General features: G+C 36.6%; 1 long non-coding RNA gene across 2 annotated transcripts in view; it reads left to right on the top strand.

Annotated features, from left to right (window-relative positions):
* Positions 1-340: 340 nt before the first annotated feature.
* The window catches only part of LOC105496003 (uncharacterized), a 48925-nt gene continuing 22462 nt past the window's right edge, over positions 341-26803 (top strand). The window contains exons 1-2 of one of the 2 annotated variants that reach the window (XR_011607870.1): positions 341-444; positions 24080-24365. This is a non-coding gene — a long non-coding RNA (uncharacterized lncRNA). The remainder of the gene's footprint in view (positions 445-24079; positions 24366-26803) is intronic. The other variant, XR_011607871.1, reaches the window with a different exon arrangement.

Here is a 26803-nt window from a genome sequence, read left to right as displayed (position 1 = left end):
ACAAATAGGAAGACGCTGTTTATGGTGCATATTTCTTTTGGCAGAATCATTGTCACATATCTGACTCAACGCTTATTTCTAGAAGAACAAGTTGTTCAGGAAGGAAATCTATTTCCATAGCTAAAATGGAAGTTTTATTTAAGAAGTGCGATTGGAATAAATCACACAAGAGAAAGTGGTTAAAGTGCACAGCTGCTGGTTTCAAATTTAACACTATTTGTATATGAAAAAGTGGTTGGGAAAGTTTTACTTTTACTTCTGGACCCACTGGGTAGCCTCAGGGCACGTGACAGTGTTCTCTATTCCTAGTTATGTTTGCAAGGGTAAAACATAGAAGTTCTGTGGCTTTCAAACACACAAGCAACAACCACTACACAAAAACCTATGGCGCTTCTTGGGTTGGGATTTTGAGATTGAACCCTAGGCGTTTCCTAAGCAAAACGAGTGAGTATTGCTATGTTAGTTAGACAAAAACAGAATAGAAGGGAATGTGTATCTGAGTGGATCTAGAGCTGTGTGGAGATTAAGGTATCAGACCTAAGGTTGTATTTTGGGGGTCTCCCAGACAGAAACCCATAGGCTTTTGGCACACTCTCTGGAGTTAATAGCAAATGTCTCACTGCCTTGTCCTCTAACTCTGCTGACCTCAATCTTTTCACATCTTTTTCTTCCTCCCTTTTCTAATTCCTCTTCTATTTTTCCCCTTTTATTTTCTGTCTATATATCTCAGCAACTACCATGTTTCTTCATGTTTTCTGAAACCTCTTTTTCTTCTTTTTCCCAATCGTTTTCCCCCATATTTTCTATCCTCTCATTACCTCATCCTATATCTATTTCTCTTTATTTACTATGTTCTCTTCCCTTTACCAATTGAATAAGGGACAGAAAATATGCCTTCCCGTGACTGTCAAACACTGCTGCTTTTCCATGAAGGCTCACCTGGCTCTGCAGCCAGGAGTAATTTATTTTCCTAATTTTTTCTGGCACTTTGTCATCTGATTTTTTCCTGCCTCCCTCCTTCTAGCAATGTGAGCACCTCTCCACTCTTGTATATTACAGTGGAAGCTCCTTGCACATAAGCACAGTATCTTTCCATCATTCTTTTTTCAAAGAAAAGTTTATATACTGGCTTGCAATTGGTAGAAATATTTACTCAATAAGTATTCAGAATATACATATAAAATTGTTAATGTGACAATTTAAAATGTTTTCAGAGGTTGCAAGTTTTAATTTGCTGGTAAAATTCTACAAATAGCTCTCTATGTTCTCCTAATTTATTTTAAGGATACATTTCCAAGAGAATGTTGTTTTTGCAAATACTTATTATTTAGATATTACGGATTTTAAACCAATGTAACCACTGAATTTGTCATTAAGTATACTGGGGCCTAAATGAATGTAACGGGGACTGGATAGGGGAGGGGAGAAGAGAATGATTTAGACCATGGTTCTAGGACAAAAAGAAATGTTTGGGCTCTAAGGCATCCCACATGACAGCTGTAGTATAGCCCAAATGACAATATCTGAGAGACTTTGATGAATCCACTTTATTGTTCGATTTCAGGTTTCTAAGAGGAGTTCAATAAATATCTCTTCTTCATCTCCTCTTTTAAGGTCAAGGGAGAAGATAAATTAGTAGAGCTTGATTGTAAGTTTTTAAACTTTTATGTAATATACAAAGGTATAAGCCTAACCTGGCATGAGGGGCTTTCTGTGACCTCATCCATAGTAAAAGTCAAAGTCCTTAATATAACCTAAGACATCTTACCTGGTATTGGCCATATCTCCTTTTTCCTTACTCCTTTAAGTCTCTAGCCTCAAATTTTCCTACTGTTTTCCTCCATTCCTCTACTCTAGCTGTTGTTTCTTCAGTAAGCTGGACATAGGCATGTTTCCAATTGGGGTTTTTGTATCCTTTGCCAAGAGCGCGTTTCTCCAGATGGCTCCATGGCTCCCTTCCTTCTTTTAGCTTATTAATTGAAACCCGTTTTTTTTCAGACATCTTCCCTCTTCACCCTCCCTAAAAATGGAAAGCTCTTCGTTTTTTAGCGCTCTTCCATGCTTTATCTTTTTCTTTTATACACTTATTATATAAAAACTAACATTCCATATCAGTTTATTCAGGACCAGCTTCATGGACTCATACTTGGTTTTATACTTTGTTATCACCAGCTTGAAATTCTTAATAACTTTGAACAACAGGTCCTAAATTTTCAATTGACACTAGGCCCTCTAGATTATATAGTAAGTCCTGAGTCTAATTTCAATATTAGTTGTCTCTCCTCTAAAATATAAGCTACTTGTGGGTTATAATTTTTATCTTTTTGAGCATGCTGTGCACATTTGAAAAATATTAGTAAAATCAGTAAATTAATGAACAGGGCAATGGGCATGGTAGATGTAAATTAAGTAGAATTTCTTGCTTTTCTTCACCTTTTTTTTGGCTAAGCATGAAAACCAAAACATTGTGAGGTTTGAAGGTGAATTGTAAGTCTTTGCATCACTTTTGTGTCTCTGAAGGTGCAGGCTCAGGGAGTACCTACAGAAGTATCTATAGGGTCTTAGGTCCTGGGCTTTAAAAGCTCACATGCCACACCAAGCTATCCCATGAGGGAAGCTTTCTCCCTCCTAGCACTAAGTTCAAAAATTTAGAATCTGAGATACTGACAGCGGTGGGCCTCCTGGCAAGCCTGGAAGGAAGCTGCTTTCATCCTTTGCTCACACTCTCTTTTAAATAAAGACTATATGTTTACAATTGTTTATATATGTACATGAATATAGATGATATATATACAACATAAAATTTTCCATTTTAACTGTTTTTAAGTGTACAATTCAGTGGCATTAAATACATTCCCATTGTTGAGCAACCCTTACCACTAGCCATCTCCAGAACTTATCTTTTTAATTGAAACTCCATACCTGTTAAACAATTCTCCATCATCTTCTTCCCCTTGCTCCTGAAAAATTCCATTCTATATTTTGTCTCTATAAATTTGACTCTTCTAAGGACATGATATAATTGGAATCATATGTGTCCTTTTGAGTCTGCTTTATTTTATCAAGCATAATGTCTTCAAGGTCTATCCATGGATTTCCTTTCTTTTTAAGGATGAATAATATTCCTGTATATGTATATGCCACATTTCATTTATCAATTCATCCATCATTCAACCTTAGTGATAGACACTAAGGTTAATTCTACCTTTGGGCTATTTTGAATAATGCTGCTATGAATATGAGTGTATAAATATCTGTTCCAGACCATTCTTACAATTCTTTTGGGATACATTCAGGTATGGGATTGCAAGATCATATGGTAATTTTACACTTAATTTTGGGAATAGCTTCCACACTATTTTCCACAGAAGCTGATCCATTTTACATTTCTTTCTTTTTTTTTTTTGATTTGCCTATTTTTTTTTTTATTATTATACTTTAAGTTCTAGGGTACATGTGCATAACATGCAGGTTTGTTACATATGTATACTTGTGCCATGTTGGTGTGCTGCACCCATTAAGTCGTCAGCACCCATCAACTAGTCATTTACATCAGATATAACTCCCAATGCAATCCCTACCCCCTCCCCCTCCCCGTGATAGACCCCAGTGTGTGATGTTCCCCTTCCCTAGTCCAAGTGATCTCATTGTTCAGTTCCCACCTATGAGTGAGAACATGAGGTGTTTGGTTGTCTGTTCTTGCGATAGTTTGCTGAGAATGATGGTTTCCAGCTGCATCCATGTCCCTACAAAGGACACAAACTCATCCTTTTTTATGGCTGCATAGTATTCCATGGTGTATATGTGCCACATTTTCTTAATCCAGTCTGTCACTGATGGACATTTGGGTTGATTCCAAGTCTTTGCTATTGTGAATAGTGCTGCAATAAATATACGTGTGCATGTGTCTTTATAGCAGCATGATTTATAATCCTTTGGGTATATACCCAGTAATGGGATGGCTGGGTCAAATGGTACTTCTAGTTCTAGATCCTTGAGGAATCTCAGAACAGATTCCTCAACAGATCCTTGAGGAATCTCAGAACAGAGTCCTCAGAAATAATACCACACAACTACAGCCATCTGATCTTTGACAAACCTCAGAAAAACAAGAAATGGGGAAAGAATTCCCTATTTAATAAATGGTGCTGGGAAAATTGGCTAGCCATAAGTAGAAAGCTGAAACTGGATCCTTCCCTTACTCCTTATACGAAAATTAATTCAAGATGGATTAGAGACTTAAATGTTAGACCTAATGCCATAAAAACCCTAGAAGAAAACCTTGGTAATACCATTCAGGACATAGGCATGGGCAAGGATTTCATGTCTAAAACACCAAAAGCAACGGCAACAAAAGCCAAAATTGACAAATGGGATCTAATTAAACTAAAGAGCTTCTGCACAGCAAAAGAAACTACCATCAGAGTGAACAGGCAACCTACAGAATGGGAGAAACTTTTTGCCATCTACTCATCAAAGGGCTAATATCCAGAACCTACAAAGAACTCAAACAAATTTACAAGAAAAAAACAAACAACCCCATCGAAAAGTGGGCAAAGGATATGAACAGACATTTCTCAAAAGAAGACATTCATACAGCCAACAGACACATGAAAAAATGCTCATCATCACTGACCATCAGAGAAATGCAAATCAAAACCACAATGAGATACCATCTCACACCAGTTAGAATGGCAATCATTAAAAAGTCAAGAAACAACAGGTGCTGGAGAGGATGTGGAGAAATAGGAACACTTTTACACTGTTGGTGGGATTGTAAATTAGTTCAACCATTATGGAAAACAGTATGGCGATTCCATTTTACATCTCTACCAATACTACGCAGGCCTCCAATTTCTCCACAATCTCACCAACACTTGTTTTGTTTTATAATAGTCATTCTAATAATGGTTTAGATTTGCATTTCTGTAATGATTATTAATATTGAGTATCTTTTCATGTGCTTAATAATCATTTGCATATCTTCTTTGAAGAAATGTCTATTTAAGATTTTTGTCCATTTTTAAGGCCAGGCACGATGGCTCACACCTGTAAGCCTAGCACTTTGGGAGACTGAGGTAGGAGGATTACCTGAGGTCAGGAGTTCAAGACTGGCTTGGCCAACATGGTGAAATCCTGTCTCTACTAAAAATACAGAAATTAGCTGTGGGCATGGTGGCGTGTGCCTGTAATCCCAGCTACCCAGAAGGCTGAGGCAGGAGAAATACTGGAACCCTGAAAGTGGAGGCTGCAGTGAGCCAAGATTGCACCACCACACTCCACCCTGGGTGACACAGCAAGACTCTATCTCAAAAAAAAAAAAAAAAAAAAAGAGAGATTTTTGTCCATTTTTAATTGGGCTGTTTGTTTTATTGTTGTTGAGTTGTAGGATAAATATATGTTCTGGATATTTATCCCTTAGCTGACATAAGATTTAAAAATACACTTTTCCAGTCTATGAGATGCCTTTCACTCTATTGATAGTGCCTTTCTATGCACAAAGGTTTTTAATTTTGATGTAGTCCAATTTATATATTTTTTCTTTTGTTGCTTGTGCATTTATTATATTCATGAAACCATTGTTGAATTCAATATTATGAAAATTTCCTGTTATGTTCTTTTCTGTTAGTTTTATAGTTTTAGCTTTTTTATCTAGGTCTTTAATCCATTTCAGGTTAACTTTTTATGTGGTGTAGTGTAAGGATCCAACATCATTCTTTTGCATGTGACTATCCAGTTTTCCCAACACCATTTCTTGAAAAGACTGCTCCTTTCCCACCGAATAGTCTTGGAAACTTTGTTGAAAATCATTTGAGTATATATGTGTGGGCTTTCTATTCTATTGCTTTGGTCTATATGTCTGTCTGTCTTTATGTCAGTACCACACTCTTTTGTTTATTGTAGCTTAGTAGTAAGTTTTAAAATCAGAAAGTGTGAGGCCTCTGACTTTGTTCTTTTCCGAGATTGTTTTGGCTATTTATGGTCCCTTGAGAGTTCATATAAATTTTAGGATAAATTTTTGTATTTCTGCAAAAAAAGGCTTTGAGATTTTCATAGGGATTGCATTAAATCTGTGAAATCTTTTGGATAGTATCAACATTTGAAAAATATTAAGTGTTCAAACCCTTAATCATGAGATGTCATTCAACTTATTTGTGCTATATTTAATTATTTTCAGCAGCATTTTGTAGTTTTCAATGTGTAAGTTTTTCATCACTTCTTTGGTTAAGTTTATGCTTAAGTATTTTTTAAGTATTTTGTTCTTTATGATGCCATTGTAAGTCAAATTGATTTCTTAATTTCTTTTTTGGGGTTTTTATTGTTAGTGTATGAAAACAAATAATTTTTGTGAGTAACTTTGTAGAATTATTTTATTTAGTTTTAACAGCTGTGTGGGTATGAACAAAGATAACTATTTAATCCTTTCCAAATTTGATGCTTTTTATTTCTTTTCCTTGCCTAATTGCCCTGGCAGTACTACATTGAATAGAAGTGGTAAAAACAAGCATTTATTTTGTTCTCTTTGTTCCATCTTTCCCACCATTACAAAGTCTTGTGATATATGACTGGATATGACTGGAAATATCCTGTCACTTAACAAACGTGGAGCTGTACTAAATGTCTTGGTTCTAGGTCCATAGTTTTGTGGTCTCTATGGGATAATCTTATCTATCTTGTTGATACATTAAAAAAGTGAGACTCATAAGAGATGTGAGATTGGAGTGATTTAGAGTTGTTCAAGGATCTAACTCATTGTAGCAAGTTCTGAGATCTAACTCACTATAACAAATTCTTATAAATTGCCAATTTATAAGAAAATGTGCTTAACTTTGGATTTTTATTTTGTTGAAAACCTGATAATTAGCATATTGAATATTGTCTATTTTTCTGGACTAATTTAAATGCCTTCTATTGAATTTATGCCATGCTCCTATGAGGTATTCACTGTGATGCCTGTTGATAAACTCACTTGTACAATAAATCTAGGTATAATTTTAGCTGTAAAATAGAAAAATATATGAATTATTATTCTGGGATACATAGGTCCTTGGAGTAAACTTACTTAATTTTTGGCTATAAATTTGTTTTAGAGATTTTTAAAGACAGCATTTGAACTGCACAACTCACAGGTCGAGGAAGATACAAAGGGTCCTGATAGTTATGGGACGGGGACAGTTACACAAAGACAGAAGTCCCTGGAACTGGGCAGATGGCTGCCATTCCTCTTGTTATCTATAAATCCTGGAGTATCTATGGCAGGGAATGCTTCTGAGTCTGTTATCATTCTTTTGTCTCTTTCTATAGACAGGAGACAACTTCCTCTCCACAATCATTTCCCTTTTTCATCCTTCTCCTGGCTTCTGTTATGGAAGGGGGAATTGAAGTCATTCAGGTGACAATCACAGTTATGGATGTTTATCTAGCTTTCTTGGATTATATTATGCTTTTTAGTTTGCCTTAACAATTGTATGGTGTGTGTTGGTCACTTGGAGATGCTGTGTTTTGCTTAGTTCCCCTAATAACTAATGAATGACAATTCAGGAATATAAAATATGCTACAGGTTGACACATTGGCTATCTTGCCCATAGGAGACGTTGCTAACCACATGAATCATTTCTCTCACTTCAGACTTGGCATTATTTGGAGTGTTCACCTTAGAGCAACTCTAAGCGCCAGCCACCATTTGAATAGGAATCAGCCACAGGGAGAAAACTTATTGCTGCTCAAATATGAAGTGTATCATTAGAAATAATCTTTCAATACAAAAATTAGCCAGGCATGGTGGCATACACAACTGTAGTCCTAGCTACTCAGGAGGCTAAGCTAGGAGAATCACCTGAGCCCAGGAAGTTAAAACTTCAGTGAGTGGCCGGGCGCGGTGGCTCACGCCTGTAATCCCAGCACTTTGGGAGGCCGAGGCGGGCGGATCACAAGGTCAGGAGATCGAGACCACGGTGAAACCCCGTCTCTACTAAAAATACAAAAAATTAGCCGGGCGCGGTTGTGGGCGCCTGTAGTCCCAGCTACTCGGGAGGCTGAGGCAGGAGAATGGCGTGAACCCGGGAGGCGGAGCTTGCAGTGAGCCGAGATCGCGCCACTGCACTCCAGCCTGGGCGACAGAGCGAGACTCTGTCTCAAAAAAAAAAAACAAAAAAAAAACTTTAGTGAGCAGAGATTGTGCCAATGAACTTCAGCCTGGGTGACAGAGTGAGATCCTGTTGCAAAAAAAGAGAAATCTTTCCTGAACACGTGTATATAAACTATATATAGAAAGATAAGAAAAAATCTAATAATATAATTTTTCCAGGGAAGGAAATTGAGACTGGAGATAGGGATGGGAGAAAGATGTTTTACTACGTACTTCTTTCTACCTAAATTTTGAACCATGGTGATTGCTTTAGTTACTCAGAATTAAATAGAATACAATGTGAAAATATTGAAAATATTCTCTTCTCATTCTGATCCATCTTATTCCTTTTACTTGACTTATTACATTGGCTAGGATTTCCAGTATAATGTCATTCTAGAGTAATGGTGAAAGCAGACCTCTTTGTCTTGCATGATGCTGAAAATATTCCCTAAGGGGTCTATTTTTAAATAGAATTTTACTTGGATAAATTCTCTATTGCCTATAATGACTTCTGTTTGAAAATTTCCAAATGCTTTATTATTGCTAAAAGTAAATTGAGTAAGCCAAATAAAGTGCTGATAGTCATTTCCTCCAACAACTTTCTTTGGGAAAAATACATTAATAGTTCTGATTTGTTTACTTAATTAATCTCAGATAATGATAATAAAATGATAATTTAGTACTAAAAAATTAAACACCTAAGAGAACAAGTTAATGACCTTTTTAGCTGCAATTTTGGTTAAGTTTTCATATTAATCCAGTTTCATTGCCTCTTCAAGGTGAGCACTACCATCCTAGCATCTTGGTTATGGCTTATCCATCTCTGGTAGATGTATTTATAAGATCATGCTCTTTCTGAAGGGCCTACGTGGGAGAAGCAAGAGGCATGACTGAGGTCTTTTGGACTCTACCATGTTTCAATGAGGGACTTTTATAGCAGAGCATCGACTATGGTATGAAGCGCTTTTCCAATGCTGAAAAAAGTAGCACTTTGTTTTTCACTGGCCATTACTGTTTGTGGGTAGCCTCCCCAAGGCTTCTGAAGAGAAGGAGACATGAGGGATGGATTTGGGTACCAACACTCATCACAAATCCTTATCAGGTAAGCCCTAATTTATCAAGAAAATAAAGCATAGAAAATAACTTTTTTAATATTTTCATTAAGGTCATAAATGTTAAGGCCTAGAGAATTAAAAAACGTAGGAATGCAGGCTTATGGGAAACAGTACTTGGAAAAGATTATAATACTTCTCTTTGGGTTCCTGAAGACTCGAGTATCATTATAAAGTAATACATGAAAAAGAAAAGTATAGGGACTTGTGGATACAGTTCACAGGAAATATTGGTGTCTGTGAACTGAGAGAGAGCCCACATTCCTTCAGTAAGCACTGGGTTACCAGGAAAAATGGAAAGAAAAATTTTAATGTTATACAAAGATGTTATGAGTACAAAAGGAAAAAATTAGAAATTAAGAAAATCTAGAACACAGCGTATTATTGCAAATCTTATATGATACATATCTGAATGCCTCTCTGCAAGAGAGAGGAAGTGTATATGAGAGATAGTTCCATTCCTGGGTCTCATCTCAGAAAGATATGGAAAAATTTAATATTACAATTAATCCCTTGATTATTACTTTCTGCTAATTAAGGTTTTTTAAAAGTTTAATAAAAATTAAACTTTTATTTTGAGATAATATTAGGTTCATATAGTTATGAAAAATAATACAGATGATCTTTTGTACCCTTTACCCAGTTTCTACCAACAATAACTTCTTGCAAAACTATAGTCCAATTTCATGGCCAGGATATTGACATTGATACAGTCAATATTCAGAACACTCCATCATTAAAAGGATCCCTCATGTTACCCTTCTATGGTCATCCCCACTTTCCTCTTACCTTCACCTCTGCTTAACCCATCATGACCATTGTTCTCCATTTTATAATTTTGTTAGGTATTTCATATACAAAATAGTATGATTCTGTATATGTATGTGTATATATATACACATAACACACACAAAATTTACTGTAGTATGTAAACATTTGGGATTGGCTTTTTTTCACTCAGCATAATTCAATTTTCTGGCAATTCTCCAGTTTGTTGCATGTTTTAGTAGCTTGTTCCTTTTTATTGGTGAGTAGTATTTCATAGTATGGATATATCACTGTTTATTTAACCAGTCATCTGTTGAAGAATATCAGGGATGATTCTTATAGTTTTGAGTTATTACAAAGAAAGCTGTGATAAACATTCACATACAAGTATTCGTGTGAACATAGGTTTTCATTTTTCTAGTATAAATGCCTAACAGTGCATTTACTGGGTTGCATGGTAGTTGCATGTTTAATTTTATAAGACTGCCAAGATTTTGTTTTCCTAGAGTGACTACACCATTTTCTATTCCCACCATAAATGTATGAGTGATTGTTTCTCCACATCCTTGCTGGCATATGGTGTTGTCATTATTATTATTACTATTATTTTTGAAATGAAGTTTCTTATCACCCCGGCTACCTCCCGGGTTCAAGCAATTCTCCTGTCTCAACCTCCCGAGTAGCGGGATTACAGGCGCCCACCACCACACCCAGCTAATTTTCATATTTTTTGTAGAGACAGGGTTTCACCATGTTGGCCAGGATGGTTTCAAACTCCTGACCTCAGACAATCCGCCCATCTCGGTCTCCCAAAATGCTGGGATTACAGGAGTGAGTCACCACGCCCAGCCATTATTTTTTATTTCAGTCATTTTGAGATGTATGTAGCAATATTTGTTTGGTTTTTATTTTCATTTCCTTAATGATTAATGATGTTGAACATTTCTTTATGTACCTTTTTTGCATCTGTGTATCGGTTTCAGTGAAATATCTCAATATTTTTTGCTCATGTTCTAATTGCATTTTTTACTGTTGAGTTTTGACAGTTATTTATATACTCCAGATGTGAGTCTTTGTCAGTTATGTGGTGTGCAAATATTTCTCCCCACTCTGTAGCTTACTTCATAATCATATTAATATAGTTTCATAGAACAAATTTTTTAAAATTTAATAAAGCGCAGTTTATTAATTTAATAAAGTTTATCGGTTTAAAAAAATGCAGCTTTTAGTTTTATAAATCACGCTTTTGATTTCAAGTTGAAGAACACTTTAGGTAGACCTAGATCTCCAAAATTTTCTCTTTCTAAAAGTTTTATAGTTTTAGGTTTTAAATTTAAATCTGTGATTAATTTTGGGCTAATTTTTTTTTTAGGTGTGAGATTTAAGTCAAGCTTTGTTTTGCCTATGCTGATCCATTTTGTCCAACACCAATGGACAAAGCAATACAATTGCTTTTGCACTGTTTTCAAGAACACTTAGGCATATGTGTGTGTGTGTGTTTGTGAGTTTTCTATCCTTTTGTATTGATCTATGTAACCATGCCTCTGCCAGTTTCATATAGTCTTGACTACCATAGTTATATAAGTCTTGAAATTGGACAGGCTGATTGCCTTTAATTTATTATTCTTTTCACAATTGTTTTAACTGTTGTAGTTCCTGATCTTTTCTATTTAAATTTTAGAATAATTTTGTGTGTATATAGAAAAATCATGCTGTAAGTTTGATAGGGAGTTCATCAAACCTATCTATCAATTTGAGAAAGAACTGACATCTGTACTGCATGGTGTTCCAATACATGGACCCAGTATGTCTCTTTGTTTATTTAGACATTTGGTGACTTTGTTTTCAAATCAGTGCTTTGTAGTTTTAAGCATGTTAGTCCTGAGGATGTCTTGCTAGATTTACATCTAAATATTTCATATTTTTAAGACATTATAAATGGTATCATATTTGTAATTCCAATGATGACATGTTTACTGATGGTATATAAAAATACAATTGATTTTTGTATGCTTATCTTGTATCCCATGACCTTAGTGAACTCACTTATTATTTCTATTTTTTATGGTAGAATCCTTGAGATTTTGTATGTATGTATGTATTAATGTCATCTGCTAACAGAAATAGTTTAATTTATTCCTTTCTAACTTGTACCTCTTTTATTTCTTTTTATTTTCCTATTGCACTGGCTAGAAATTCAAGCACTGGGTTGAATAACAGTGGTGGAAGCAGGTATCCCTGACTTTTTCCCGGGCTTAGGGAGGAAACGTTCAGTCTCTCACCATTAAGTATAATGATAGGACAGCTTTTGTGTAGGTCTTCTTTATGAAATTAAGGTGGTTCCCCTGTATTCCTATTTTTTTGAGAGATTTTATCATAAATGGGTGTTAAACTTTGTCATATGCCTTTTTCTGCATTGATTGATTTTTTTTTCTTCTTTAGCCTGTTAATATGGTGGATTCAATTAATTGATATTGGCGTATTGAACCATCTTTGCATCCTTAAAATAAATCCCACTTAGTCTTTATATATATTTCACTGAATTCTGCTTTGTTAAAGATATTTACTTCTACATTCATGAGAGTTATCGATCTGTAGTTTTGCATGTATGTATGTATGTATTTATTTATTTATATTGTTCTTGTCTGGTTGTGATATTAGAATAACGATAGCTTCATAAAATCATTTGGAAAGTCTTCTTTTCTCTCTATTTTTTGGCAAAGTTTGTAAAGAGTTGGTGTTAATTTTTCTTTAAACATTTGGTTGAATTCTCCAATGAAACTATCTGATCTTGGAGATTTTTTGGGGGGGAGATTTTTAGTTACAAATTCAGTTTTCATAATTGCTATAGGTTATCAAATTATCTATTTTATATTAGGTGAGTTGTATTAGCTTGCATTTTTCATGGAATTTGTTCAGTTTTCTAAGTTGTCAAAGTAAAATGTGCAGGGGTTGTGTTAGGGTGCTTCATTGCAACCTTGCAAGAGTGAAAGTCTAGGCTCCCTACTTAGTCTTTGCTGGCAAAGGTGGGGACGTGGCTGCAGATTTTTCTGTGGGGATTTTTGAGGTAGAACAATTATTGTTGAAAAGGTTGCTGCCTTTTTGTGCTGTTCCTTTCCTAGTGCTTTAGGTAGAGAAAGTAGATTTTCTTTTTTTTCTCATTGCTTGTTGGTGTTTCTGGGCTCCAAGTGTAGTCTATAGGAGACAAAAGAAAACAAAACATACAGAGAAAACCACCATGTTGGTCTTTGGGTCCTGAGGTCCCAAAGTCTGCACTCTTTTGTTTTTTTTTCAGATGGAGTCTTGCTCTGCTGCCCAGGCTGGGGTGCAATGGCGGGTTCTCGGCTCACTACAACCTTCGCCTCCCAGGTTCAAGCAATTCTCCTGCCTCAGACGCCCAAGTAGTTGGGATTACAGGCACTTGCCACCACGCCCAGCTAATTTTTGTATTTTTAGTAGAGACGGGATTTCAACATGTTGGCCAGGCTGATCTTGAACTCCTGACCTCAAGTGATTTGCCCACCTTGGCTTCCCAAAGTGCTAGGATTACACGTGTAAGCCACCACGCCCAGCCAGTCTGCATTCTTCTTTCTGTCTTTCAGAGTCTTCTTAGGTTGTGTTATATATATAATATCCAGGGTTTTTAGTTGTATATAATGGGACAATAGGGAAACGTATATTTACTTTTTCTTCCCACAAGCACAAGTCCATGATACATTTTAAAATAAAAAAAAACAATAGGGAATTTTTGTTGTAAGCCTTTCTTTGTGTAATGAAAAACAGAAAAAAAATAGAATATAGCATATTATATATGTAACATATATCAGTTATACTGTATAAAATGTAAATTTATACTATGCAAGTTAAACATATTAATATCCAATTATTACACAACTGTTCTTTCGAAGTAGAGGTGAGGTAAAGTTGTGACATACTTTGAGTTTCCACTTTGATACTTCTATATTGTAATATTTTTCTTATGAGCTATTTTTCCTGCCTCCTTCCTTCTTTTCTTTTTTTCCCTGCTAATTACATATTAATTGAAAAATTTTATACCAAATGAAACTTTTTTGCCTTTGCTACAAAATGTAAAGGTTAACAATTGTAGGCATGTCATTCTGATTGTCTTCTTCCCCTGTAGGAAAAACATTTGTCAATTAGCCTTTCACAGTCCTTTACACGGACTCGTGCTCATAAATTGAAAAAATTTCAATTTTGTCTAGTTTTCTGCACTCTTCAATCACAGCATACAGTTTCTCAATTTCAACTAGTTTGTCAGCAACCTGAAACATCTTTTTAAATTGTATCCCAATAATCAGAGCAATTTTGGTATTTTTCTTAGATGTAAGGTTTAAAAGTAGCATGTAACTGTGTCTCTATGGACAAAATGTGTACAGTCTGTTTAAATGTTCTTTCAACTTGAAAATTAATCTCATTCTTACAACTTCTTCAGGATTACTGGGGCATGGGGTCGTGATTGATAACCAGCCAGATCTGACCTTGACCACCAGCTGTTAGATCTCCACACAGTTTCCTTCTGGATATTAGTTATTTGTTAATAAAGACCCTAGGTTCTTTTGCATTTAATGCAACCTGAGTTTGTTCATTGCTCTTGCTAGTAATGTTTCTCTTAACTCTAGATATTTCATAGATCCTAGGAGCTCACAAACTGTGGAACAACTTTAGCTTTCTGGTCTATTTCAATTTGTTTGTTTAGGCCATCATTATTGTAAATATTACCAGGTAGATATTTGTAAAATATGAAGAAAGAAGAAAACATAAAATTGATTATTACATAGATGAAAATTAAGAAGAAGAAAACCCTGCTTACCTGTTTTTAATGGGGGATTAGTAATCTTGTCACAATAAACATTTTTACATGCCCAGGTAAGACTATAACCGTATTCTAAAGATGCTGTGTAAGGAAATGCAAGCAAAGGTGATAAGGAATCCATTGACACATAACCAAGTCATAAGCTTAGTTATTACCTGCACTATTCCTCAGAGGCCATTTTTTTCTGCATTACAATGAGCTTGAGGATATGGTGACAGAATAGAGGATGCTGTTATAGCACCTTCCATTAGTCTGTTTTAGTTTAATGATCTGGAAGCAGCTTTGGTTAATATCTAAACATATGTAAGTAGAATAATACCACAGATGATCCTGCCTGGAACATACACACATTTTGGAATCAAACTAGTCTAGTTTTCACCTGCAGTGGAGACAGTTGTGATGATATTTTCCTCAGAAAGAAGTTTACTAGTAGCTTGGGCAACTTGGCGTTGACCTTGCCAGGGCAAAATAGTATCACCAGGAAAAGTGCTCATCTTTCTCCTGTCAGTATTTGGTTATCCTTCTGGACTTTTCTCATTTCTACAGATACCTCAATGGGCTGCTGCCTCTATCTGCATGGTCTTCCTCTGGTACTGGAACCATGTGATATAAATTGCTGGTGAATAAGTATCTTGCTTATAGAAACTCAGGCACCAACTGGAAGACCTAAAGGCTGTGGGTCAACTCCACCTGCATCTATGACAGCACAGCTCTATAAACAATGTTTATATGTTTTTATTCAGAAAACAAAGATATCTCTAATTTAAAAAAAGTTTAAAAGCTTAAAGAAGAATGTTATCTTTAAAAAAATATTTATTTATTGGCATGAGTTAAGAATTACCCAAATTTCTTTTACATACCTATAAAAGTGATATAATTTGTTTTCTTTAAATTACTAATTTATTGTGTAATATTTATGAATTGTTAAATATTGCATTGGGATTGCATTCACAATTTGATTTATTACTTTCCTATTATATTGCTTAATTTAGAGTAGTTTATTTAGATTGTCATATCTATAGCTAACTACAATCAATTCACTTCTACTTTTGTAAAACTTCAGCAGCTCTGGGGATTGAGTTGGCCATTGCCTTATAGTTATGACGGGTAACTACCTTTTTGACCCATGACTTGGAATGAATAATTGACACTGAAATTGCTAAAGAATAATGTGGAAAATCCCTCTCACACTGTTCACCTTCATTGCTGTGGATAATCTTTAACAACTTTATTTTCTCAGTTGCTCTGTTCAGGTTTTTTACCTCTTACTATGTTAATTTTGATGTTAGTTTTGCTGTTATTGTAGTACTAGTTGGACTGTTTTATGGAACATGATCCCTTTCATTGCTATTTCTAACTTGATCACAAAACTGTGAGAGAAATCCATTATAATTTAATCATTTTATCCATTATGATGTATGATATACCCTATGTAATGGCGATGTCTTATTTTAATTAAACTTAATTATGTATTTTTTAAATTTTGACTTCATAAGCAACCATATTTTGGATTATTCATTGTTTTTACTATCTCTTAGCTCTGTAATTTTTTCTGAATTTCCATAAATAATTTCCTTCTCTCAAATGTTCTTTGGATTGATATTCTCATTTTCTGAAATCATAGCTAATTTGTATTTCAGACAATAAGGTTTTAATGAGCATTCTCCATTGTGGAATTTCGTATGTTTGTTTAAAAAGTATTTACTTCATCTGAGAATCTGAATTTGATTAAGAGATGAGTGGATAGAAATAGTGTGGCTGAGCCTGCCATGCTCCTTATAATGCAGGAGATTCTAGTGGACGCCCCTGGCTGGTCATTGCTGCATGGTTACAATGTGACCAGACGTGTAATGAGTGGTTACTAAAAAGAACCCGAAGACAGTACAGCAAGAGGATACCAGAAGCTACATAGTCAGAAGCTACTAAAACTTCATCCTAGTCCAGGGATATGGCTTAGCAAAAGCGTTGCAGGTGATAGGATCACTCACCCTGGGATTCTTGCATTCTGGCAGGACTTTGTCCTGGAAAGGCAGGACACCTAAATAGCCACTACCTGAGTATCTCTCCTGTAAGGAAACTGGGGCAACCTGGGAAACCGTGATTCTTTGTTTTCCTGTCCTGATGCATTTTGTTGTCCTTTGCTATATTGGATTTTTGAACTGATTACAGTAAAATTTAACTAGTGGTGATACATTTATGCCACAGAGTCATCATGTGCACCAAGTCTTAAGCCTAGTCCTCTCAAGACAATTTCAAATGGGTTATTCAGTGAATGGTGTTAAAGTATAATTTTCAGACATGCAAAATCATGACTCTCAGGCAAATATAAAATGAGCACGTGTCAAAGACTTTAAAATTTATTAACTAATGAGGGAACTGGCAAGATGTGGCTAGTTCAAAGAACACTTAAAAACTAGGAGTGTTTATAGGCAACTTAACAAAGAAGTGTTAAAAATTGTTACTCTTAAATAAGCTGTTTACTGTCCAGTAGACTATAATTTTGGGGATAATCTATTCCTTTGGATGAAAGTTATTTGCATCCCTTCTGGACAAAAATACAAGTTTGCAAATAACTTCATTAAATCTGTAATTTTTAACGACTATTAAACTATGAGATGAACTAACTATATTCTCCTGTACAATCTTTGAATGATCTTCACTTCTATAAGATATTGAAAGGATATGACACCAGCACTTTTATTTTCAAGTTTCTGATTTTTCTTTTGTCTCCCAGATAATGGACAGCCTATGGTAAAGGCTTTGATGCTTAAATCTTACCATTTCTAGCATTAGAAATGGATGGAAGTGAAAAGCATACTTCCTTTGAAAGCCTGAAAAATCACTTAAATCCACTTGGTGAGAAACATTCTTTTCCAATTTTTACCAAGCCATGTGGAAAATTATTTAGACAACTAAGCAAGAAAGGGCCTGAGGAGAAACAGATAAATCAATTTTTCTTGGGGGTAGGGGAAAGGAGAGTTTTGACGCCACCATGATCGAAACATTTAGAGACATACTGAGATGAACTAGGCAACAAGGAATAAGTGTAATAGCTTTACTAATCCTTAGAGCAGTTCTCAAACTTGAGCTTGTAATGAAAATCACATGGAGGCTTGTTAGAGCACAGCTTCTAGGGTCCACCCCAGCAGTTGTTCTCAAAATGTGGCCCCCCAGCCCAGCAGAATCAGCCTCACCTGGGAACACTTTACGAATGCAAATTCTTGGGCTCCACCATATAACAAGAACGCTGGGATTGAGGCTGGCCAATGTGTTTTACAAGCCCTCAAGGTAATTCTGATGCACATTTGAGTTTGAGAACTTTGCTCTTGGTGTAAGCCAGGAGTCACTATAGACTGAGAACAATCAGGGATAATTAAGAAATGTGAATAACAACCCAAGTAGTAATGCCAGGCAAGGTGCTGAGCACTTTCCAGTCTCCACATCAGTTAACTTCTCATAAAGAGCTGATTAGAAGGATATTATCATCTATATTGATTCATGAATAAATTGAGTCTCAAAAAGGGTAAATCATCAGCAAAAAGCTTAAGTGGTATAACCAGTATCAGGTCAGATGGGCTCCAAAAATCTGTTTCTAATCATTGCTCTATAGTTCCATATAGACAATGGAAAGTTTCTTTCAGATTTGCTCCGACACACATTACTTTTAAATATAACTTTTTGTTTGTTTGTTTGTTTGTTTTTGTTTTTTTTTTGTTGTTGTTGTTTTTGCATCTGGCTTCATGCCTCTGTATCTAATACTAGTCATGACATATTTCTTGAGGATTTCAGCATCCACCCATAGGACCTCTATAATGTATTCAACTTTGAGTTCTTTAACCTGCTCTCCTTAATATTCTGTCTTTTAGTCCATATCAGCCACCAACTAATGTGCTCATGCTCTGAAATTTAGCATTACCAGGAATTGTACCCACTCTACAATCTCAGTTCCATGCACACTAAAATCTGATCATCATCTTCTACTTTTCCAGCTCACTCCTTCTAGTACACCGGCTCCAGAAATTTGACCTCATAGGAGCCTACAGACTTATCATCCTGCTGACTTGTCACTGTCACAGGCAAGTCCTTTCTTTCCCAACCAACAGCCCAGATTTCATCATATTCATCAACTTTTTACCATACACCTAAGCTCTCTTGTCTTCCTCTGTGTCCATCATCTTTATCTAGTTAAACTCGACCATGGTTAAATATAAGCCACAGTCCACTCTACCTACACACATGCCATCAAAACTGGTGAGAAAAAATGACCATGTTGACCGGTCTCACGTTAAAGTCATGACCTCTCACCTCAGTGTTGCCAAACCGTCACGCTTCTTTTCCATAGTCCAGTGATTGCCAAACTTGTCTGCACATGGATGTCAACTATGGAGCTTCAAAAATTGCTCATGCCTGTGTTTCACTCCTGTGATTATGATTTAATTGGTCTGGGATACAGCGTGGGCAAGAATTTTTAAAAGACTCCTACAACTTAGTCCATTTACACTTCAACTCTCCTAGATACTTTTTCACATCTTTTCTTTCCCAAAACCTCCAACTCCTTTTTAATTATCCTTCCTCTCAGCTTGCTTCATTTTCACTAAGAAAATAAACCAATAGAACAGAACGTCTGTATGTTCCATCCACTGCATCTGCAATCCTACACTTATTTGTTCCCATTGATTTTGCCTCTCAGGCTGGTATTACAGTTGCACTGCCCATGTCCCTATTTAAGGCCAACACATCTCTTGAGCTTTAGATCCCATCACCTCTCCCCCACTCAAAGGCATTACTTCAGCAGTGTGCCTACTTTTTCCAAAATCATCTTTCTCATTTCTTTCTAGCATTTACATTAATAAATATGTTATAATATCTATAAATACACATATCTATTGGTTGTCTCTGCCTACTAGAAATTAAGGACAAAAGCTCCAGTGTTCTAGTTTACTATGTTTCTGCAATGTTGAGAATTGAGCTTTGCAAATAGTGGACTTTAAAAAAATATTTGTTGAATGAACAAATTTGCATCACTATTTGTTGTGCTGGTTGTTTGCTGTTTGGCTTAAAAATCTATCTGTGCCCTTCTTTGCCTTGCTCTATACTCAAGGAAGTTGGCTTCCAAAGACTGCTTTGTGTGGATTTCCTGGTTTGCTGACTTCCTGTTAGGTTCAGCCAAAGTTAGGCGGGAAAACTGGGGGAGCAGGGGGAGAGGTCAGGACATGCTCTCCCAGTTGCAATCTGCAGTAGCTATGTCTTTCCCTGATCCCTGCTCCCACCACAACACTCCTCCTTTTCCAGCTGTGCCACTCTCTGGGATCTGGTCATGTGGTATTTTCCCCTTCTGTTTCAGCTTTAGGGATGTCCATGGCTCCCACGTTGCTTGCCCCCAGGTGTGTCCATAACCTTTGTTGGCTTCTTTACTGCTGCCCTCACCTCTAGCACTAATCTCTTCATTAAAGTCCCTTTGTATGAACCATCTGGAGGGAATTAACTCCTTACTAAGATTGGATGGATCAAGTTGATTTAATAATCAGCTATACGTTTATTTTTAAAAATATAATTACCAACGTGGATGAATCTTCAGGGGATTATTATGGGTTAAAACTAAAAACAGAACTACTATATAATTCAGCAATCTAACTTTTGGGTATACATCCAAAGGAATTGAAATGAGGATCTCCAAGAGATAGCTGCACTCTCATATTCATTGCAGCACTAGTCACAATAGACAAGATATGGAAATAACTTAAGTGTTCATCCACAGATGAATGGATAAATGTCTGCAAAGGGCAGACATTCTTTTTCATTTAATTAGCTTAAAAATAGTTTTATTTACATATCATGGATATATATACCATATATGCATGTGGAATACCTATCACATATATATTCCATTGTCTGCATATATCACACAGCTTTACAAAAGAAGAAAATTCTGCTAATTGTAACAACATGGATGAACCTAGAAGACATTATGCTAAGTGAAATAAGCCAAACACAGAAGAACAAATACTATGTGATCCCACTCGTATGAGGAACGTAAAATAGTCAAACTCAGAGAAGAAGAGATAATAGTGGTTTCCAGGGATTGAGGGGAGGGGGCAATGGGGGAGATATTAGTTAAAGGGTAAAAACTTTCAATTATGTGACACAAATAAGACTTAGAGATCTACTGCATGGCATAATTTATATAGTTAGCAATAGTGTGTTATATACTTAAAAATTTTCTAAGAGAATATATTTTATATTAAGTATTATCACACATAAAAATAATAATGATAATAAATAAATCCAATGGGAGGAAACTTTTAGAGGTGATGAATATGTTTATGACAAAGATTCTGGTGACACTTTCATCATTGTATACTTACCTCCTAACTCATCAAGTTGTATATATATTATATATGCAGCTATTTGTATGTCAATCATACCTCAATAAAGTGGTGAAAAAGCATGAATCTCCAAAGATTACATACTATATGATTTCATTTATATAACATTCTTGAAATGAAAAAATTAAGGGAATGGAGAACAGATTAGTGATTTCCAGGAGTTAGGAATTGCACCATCATTACTCTCATTTTTTAAAAGGAGGAAAATAAGGCTCAAGGAGACTAAACGATTTGCATAGTTTTGTCCAGTTGGTAAATGATAAAATCAGGATTTTCATTTGTGCCTCTTTTGCTCCAAAGCTCAACTACAGCATATCAAACTAGCTCCCCAAACAGACCAGGCAAAGGGCAGTCTTTTTGTTTTGTTTTGTTTTAACTAGCTTTAAAAATAAAAATCAGTCACCCTATTTACACATGGAGATCTACATATAATAAACACACATTTCCACAGCTTCTTCCTTTTGAGCCTTTCCTCTTCAGGAAAGACTGGCACAGTTCTTGATGATACAGAGAAGCCCAGCTGTTTAAATATTTAGGTAACCGTATTGTAAAATGTATGCCTAGCCAAGAAGCTTTTTTTTTGCATGGAGACATAATTAAACAGGCAGATGAGCCCATGAAATATGTAAGGCTCCTTACAAATTCTCAAAGGAATCCTTTATAAACCAATAAGAAGATGTTAGGAGAAACGCCATCCCCAGTGTGAGAGAGAAAGGTCTGGGAGGATTTGAGTGCTCGCAGAAAGAGCCATTGAGGTCACATTAGCAGGAGTCTGAGTACACAGGGAGACCCAGAAGCACAACCCTCAGAGAGTTGGCAGCTCTTTAGTCTCACAAAGGAGTCTCTAGCCTCTATACTCCAGTGGCCTGTTCTCATTTAGATTGCAAATCACTTTGCATGGATTCCTGGGAATGCATTGAATGAACTCATGTTCGAAAGTTAGTTTAAGATTTGACTGGTATGTCCTTTGTTTTGTCAAATGCTTCCAATGCCACTGGCTCTCTCCTGCATAGTAATGAGGTCACATTAAGATTAATTACTACTTAATTTTTTGCTAAATGCTTTGCTATAGACTCTGGTTAGTTGTATTTAGTTGTAAAATAGATAATAAAAATTGCTTTAATAAAAGCAAAGCCCAGAATGCAGTAATAACAACAACAAAAATGAATCAGAATAATAATGTTGACTGCTATTATTAGACTCTTAAAATGTGCCTGGTACCATGCTCTCTTCCTTTATACAAGTTGCATCTATGATCTTCACAACCACTCTGGCAAAGGAACCATTTTAATTCCAATTTTCCTATGAAGAAATTGAAGCTCAATGATAATATCGAATTTTATCTGAGACTGTGCTCCTGGAAAACAGCAAAAACTAAGAAATCTCCCCACACTTTGTGTTTCAGCCTTATTGTGAAGGACCATCCTTCCTGATATGACTTAGGCCAGACTCAGATGCCCAACCTTGTTTACCTATGAAAATGGCAGGCACGGGCTCTCCAAATTTCTATTCTTTGCCCCATAAATGACTAGCTAAACTGTACCAACTGACAAGTGTAGACTAAAATACCTCTTACTATGACTTGAACGAATTTTATTCAATCTTTGTTTCTTTCCCAACATCCCTGAACTTTGATTTACCCTTAATCTGAGCCAGCATACCGTCCCTCCTCCTGGCCCCTCCTGAGACTATGCTACTCTAGGTAAAACCTCTCTGATCACCTGTCAGATCATGACAGCTGCCACCTCAATCCATTCATCCTATTTCTTTCTATCTTTGTTTATTCCTCTGTATACAGGAAAAGCCCTTTTCTGCCTAACCTTTGAGGCACTTGCAGATCTCATGGTGGGACCCTTCTCCCTACTGCAGTAGTTGCTCTCCCCCAGTTGCAATAATATGTCTCCCCCAATTCAACAATCCTTTAAATAAAATCCTTCCTTACTTACGACTTGATTTGTTTTATTCTATGTAAGTGATAGAACAGTGATTTAACCATATGCTTGTCTGAATCAAGATATCATACACAACACTACATAGGAATTAAAACTCTGGAAAGCCTATGCAGACTTCTCTCATCCCCTAGAACTAGTTTTTCCAAGGCACTCAATCAATACGTACATCACATCTTAGTTGCTTTCTATCTCCCCAACTGCACTGTGAGCTCCTCAATGGCAGGGTTTGGTTTTGAAACTATATCAAGAATCTATCAAAACAAGTGTTTTCTGAAAGAATATGTAGTAAATATTATTTAGAATTAAACGACAGCTATTGCAGAGAAGGGGAAAAAAAACCACTTTTTTTTTCTACTTTTCTAAGTTTTCCAGCTATGAATTTGCAAATCAGACTCACAAAAGACAGATTAACAGCAGAAACTCCATGATGAGTCACTCAGAAGGGTGGTCAGAACCTGAACTAATGTATTAGTAGCATCTTAATTAAAAACAATACATTTGCAGAGAAATAATAAGACAAAACAAACAAACAAACAAACAAACAAACAAAAAAAACAAAGATTTTGGGATTCCAAAGGTGGCAAACTGTGGGAAGGGACATATATGGAGGGACAAATGGAGTAAGACTTGTTTGCAAAGGTCCATCTCAAGGCTGACTTTCATCTTCTTCATGGTCATAAAACTTCCCCAGGAGAGAAGATTGGTGGCTGCCTTCATATTTCAAAAGTTTCTGCTTTCAATCAGAAAAGAGAAGCCCTAGGAAGGCTTTTTTATTACATCTATTGAATCTTAAATATTTTAGTTCAAAATAATCCTTATGCCAAAGTGGCAGGTTTGGGGGTGGCATATTTTAATCTCTTACACTATGCTGAGAATGTCTTTCTTTGATCCTCAGATTCTTATTCCTATAATAAACCCCAGACTCCAGGTGGCCAGTCCTCATTGTTCTCACAGTGCTGTGTAAGTCAGCCTTCAAAAGTGCCCTCTGGATACTGGCAAATCTGACCACATCTTCTAGATAAATAGGGGTGCGGAAGTGTGCCAACATGCAGCTGTTCCTGCCAGCAAATCCAAGAGACTATTACTGCTGCACTGGGCTGTCCAAAGAAATGCTTGTGATCACGTACCTGCCACCGGAGTCGGGAAATGCTGTGAATCACGTGCCATGCTCAAAGAACCAGGTTTGGTGATTCTTTTTCTTATAGTTAGAATACAGATCCCTGTGCTTACTTCTAGCTGGAGAATTCCTCAACTGACTGATTCATCCACAAATTGGCTCCAATGCCCAATGCTATGGTACTTTACTATCACTATGGTACTTTAGTGCCACTGGCCAGGAGAGGCTTGGGATGGGTAAGGAGACCACAGAGTATCAGAGAATCATGGCTGAAGACAATGGCAATATCTGTAGTCATCAGAAGTGCACGTAGCATGACATTCAACAGCTTGGAAAAACACAGATTGACCTGAGTATACACAAGTACAGAAAGCCTGGTCGTCAGGCAGAACAAGAGACTGAGAGGCCAGTGAGGACTTTGAGGGCAACTGGGGACAAGTCACTGAAGCGGAGTCATTTTCTGGGGTAAATACTGAAGGATTGTTGTCTCACACCAAGGGAATCAATGACGTGTACGCACAGGTAGTGGTTTTAAAAGCAGAAGCTTAATAGACGAAAGAAAGAGAACAAAGAATAGCTCTCTCTCCTGCAGAGAGAGAGGAGCTCCCAAGTGGGTCTTCTGGTTTCATGGCGAAACGCATGGGGTTTTATAGACAAGCTTGAGGAAGTAATGTCTGATTAATATAGGGCCTGAGAGATTGGTTGAACCAGTTGTGACATTTGCATAGCATGTGAAGAAGCTGGCCATCCTACCGTAATCTTTTATTATGCAGATGAGATCTCTACCTTCCCCGGACCATGTTGTCTGTTCCTTACTGTACACGTGGTTGACAAAGAAAAGGGAAGATGGAGCCGTCATGTTGAACATGCTGGCCCCCAGGTAGCCTTCTATGGACATAGCTGCCGGTTTTAACCCCTAGAAGCTTCCAACTTGATTATCTATGTCTGCAGCTTGATTTTTAAGGCTGCTCTTAAACCCTGTCTCTACTAAAAATACAAAAATTAGCTGGGCATGGTGGCACATGCCTGTAATCCCAGCTACTCAGGAGGCTGAGGCAGGAGAATCATTTGAACCCGGTAAGCAGAGGTTGCAGTGAGCTGAGATCACGCTATTGAACTCCAGCCTGTGCAACAAGAGCGAAACTCTGTCTCAAGAAAAAAAAAAAAAAAGAAAAAAAAGAATTTCATTAAAAGGAAAACCTTACCAAGGACTTTCTTCCACTCATTATCTGCCTAAATAATTTCTTTTTAACCTGATAACATCACCTTTCGGGTTTCTTTGTTCCTTGGGGACATGTAAACCTTCTTCTACCTCTAAACACCTTATTAGGTAGAGGTCGGGGGAGGAGGGAATAAATTTAGGAGAGAAGAAAAAGACCTAATAAAAACGTATGTAATTTGAAAGTCATCCAAAAGAAGAGCGGGATGGGTAAATAGTAGAAAAGAGCTTAATTGATGATACCAGTTTGCAGGCTGGGAAGGGACAGTTTCCATTGTGTATCAAAGGTATTCCTTCTTCAAAGAAGGGAAGGACAGTTTGGGTTTCATGGCTCATGAGTTGGTATTATATGTATTCAATTGGTTTGGGGGAAAAGCTGTACATATTTATGAGGGGAGCAGAGCACATGCACAGTGGGTAAACATGCATGTAACATACATCCCATGTTCACTTTGGAGCAGGGTTTTAGCATTAAAATAGGGTGGAATTCTTTATGACACAAAGACCATTTGTGCACAGCCTCTATATGCTGGTGAAACTGGTTTAAAGTCTGCAATTGCTTATCAGAAAAGAATGTTTGTAAGGCTGGTCCTCTGTCCAGTTAGAATTGTAGTGACCTGGGTCTTAAGTCAGAGTTAGGAAGGGTGTGATAACTCCTATTGGTAGGGAATTTAAAGCCCTAAGAATGTAGAAATTTGCCTTGCCAGCTGGGCCCTGAACCCTCAACCTGTAGGTAATCTTGTTTTCTCAACCTTAGGGTCCATCTTAGTCGATAAAGAGTTATCTATTTTGGTCTTTCAGATCACGTGACTTTAAGTTTATTAGAAAGAGAATGTTCAAAACTTAAAGGAACCAAGATAATTTTAGTCACATTTTAAACTCCACCTTCAATCAGCTGGAGTGAGATCTTCAGCACAAGAAAATAAACAAGCTTACACACATAAAGAAGCTGTACAGATCTGAATATCAGTCCAGAAATTCTGATATCGTCACACCACAAATGAATGAGTTCTCGGCAGGAGGATGTATGCTAAAGAAATGTGCAGAGGTCAATAGTCAGCTAAGAAAGTAGAGAGAGGAGATCATTCCAGGCAGATAGAAGAGTGACAGCAAGGTCCCTGAGAAAGGAGGGTGCGGGACATATCTATGGAGTAAAAAAAAGACCAGTGTGGCCCAGAGCAGTGATAAGTGTGTGCCTGTGGGTGTGTGGGGTGGAGGCAAGGAGGAGAAAGAGGCAGGGACATGCAAGGATGCGTCTCCGAGAGCAGTTGTGGATAAGCTTA

Source organism: Macaca nemestrina, chromosome 9 (genome assembly GCF_043159975.1).
Source record: "Macaca nemestrina isolate mMacNem1 chromosome 9, mMacNem.hap1, whole genome shotgun sequence".
Lineage (NCBI taxonomy): Eukaryota > Metazoa > Chordata > Mammalia > Primates > Cercopithecidae > Macaca > Macaca nemestrina.
Note: the sequence above shows the minus strand (reverse complement) of the source record. Positions and strands in the feature narration are given on the sequence as shown.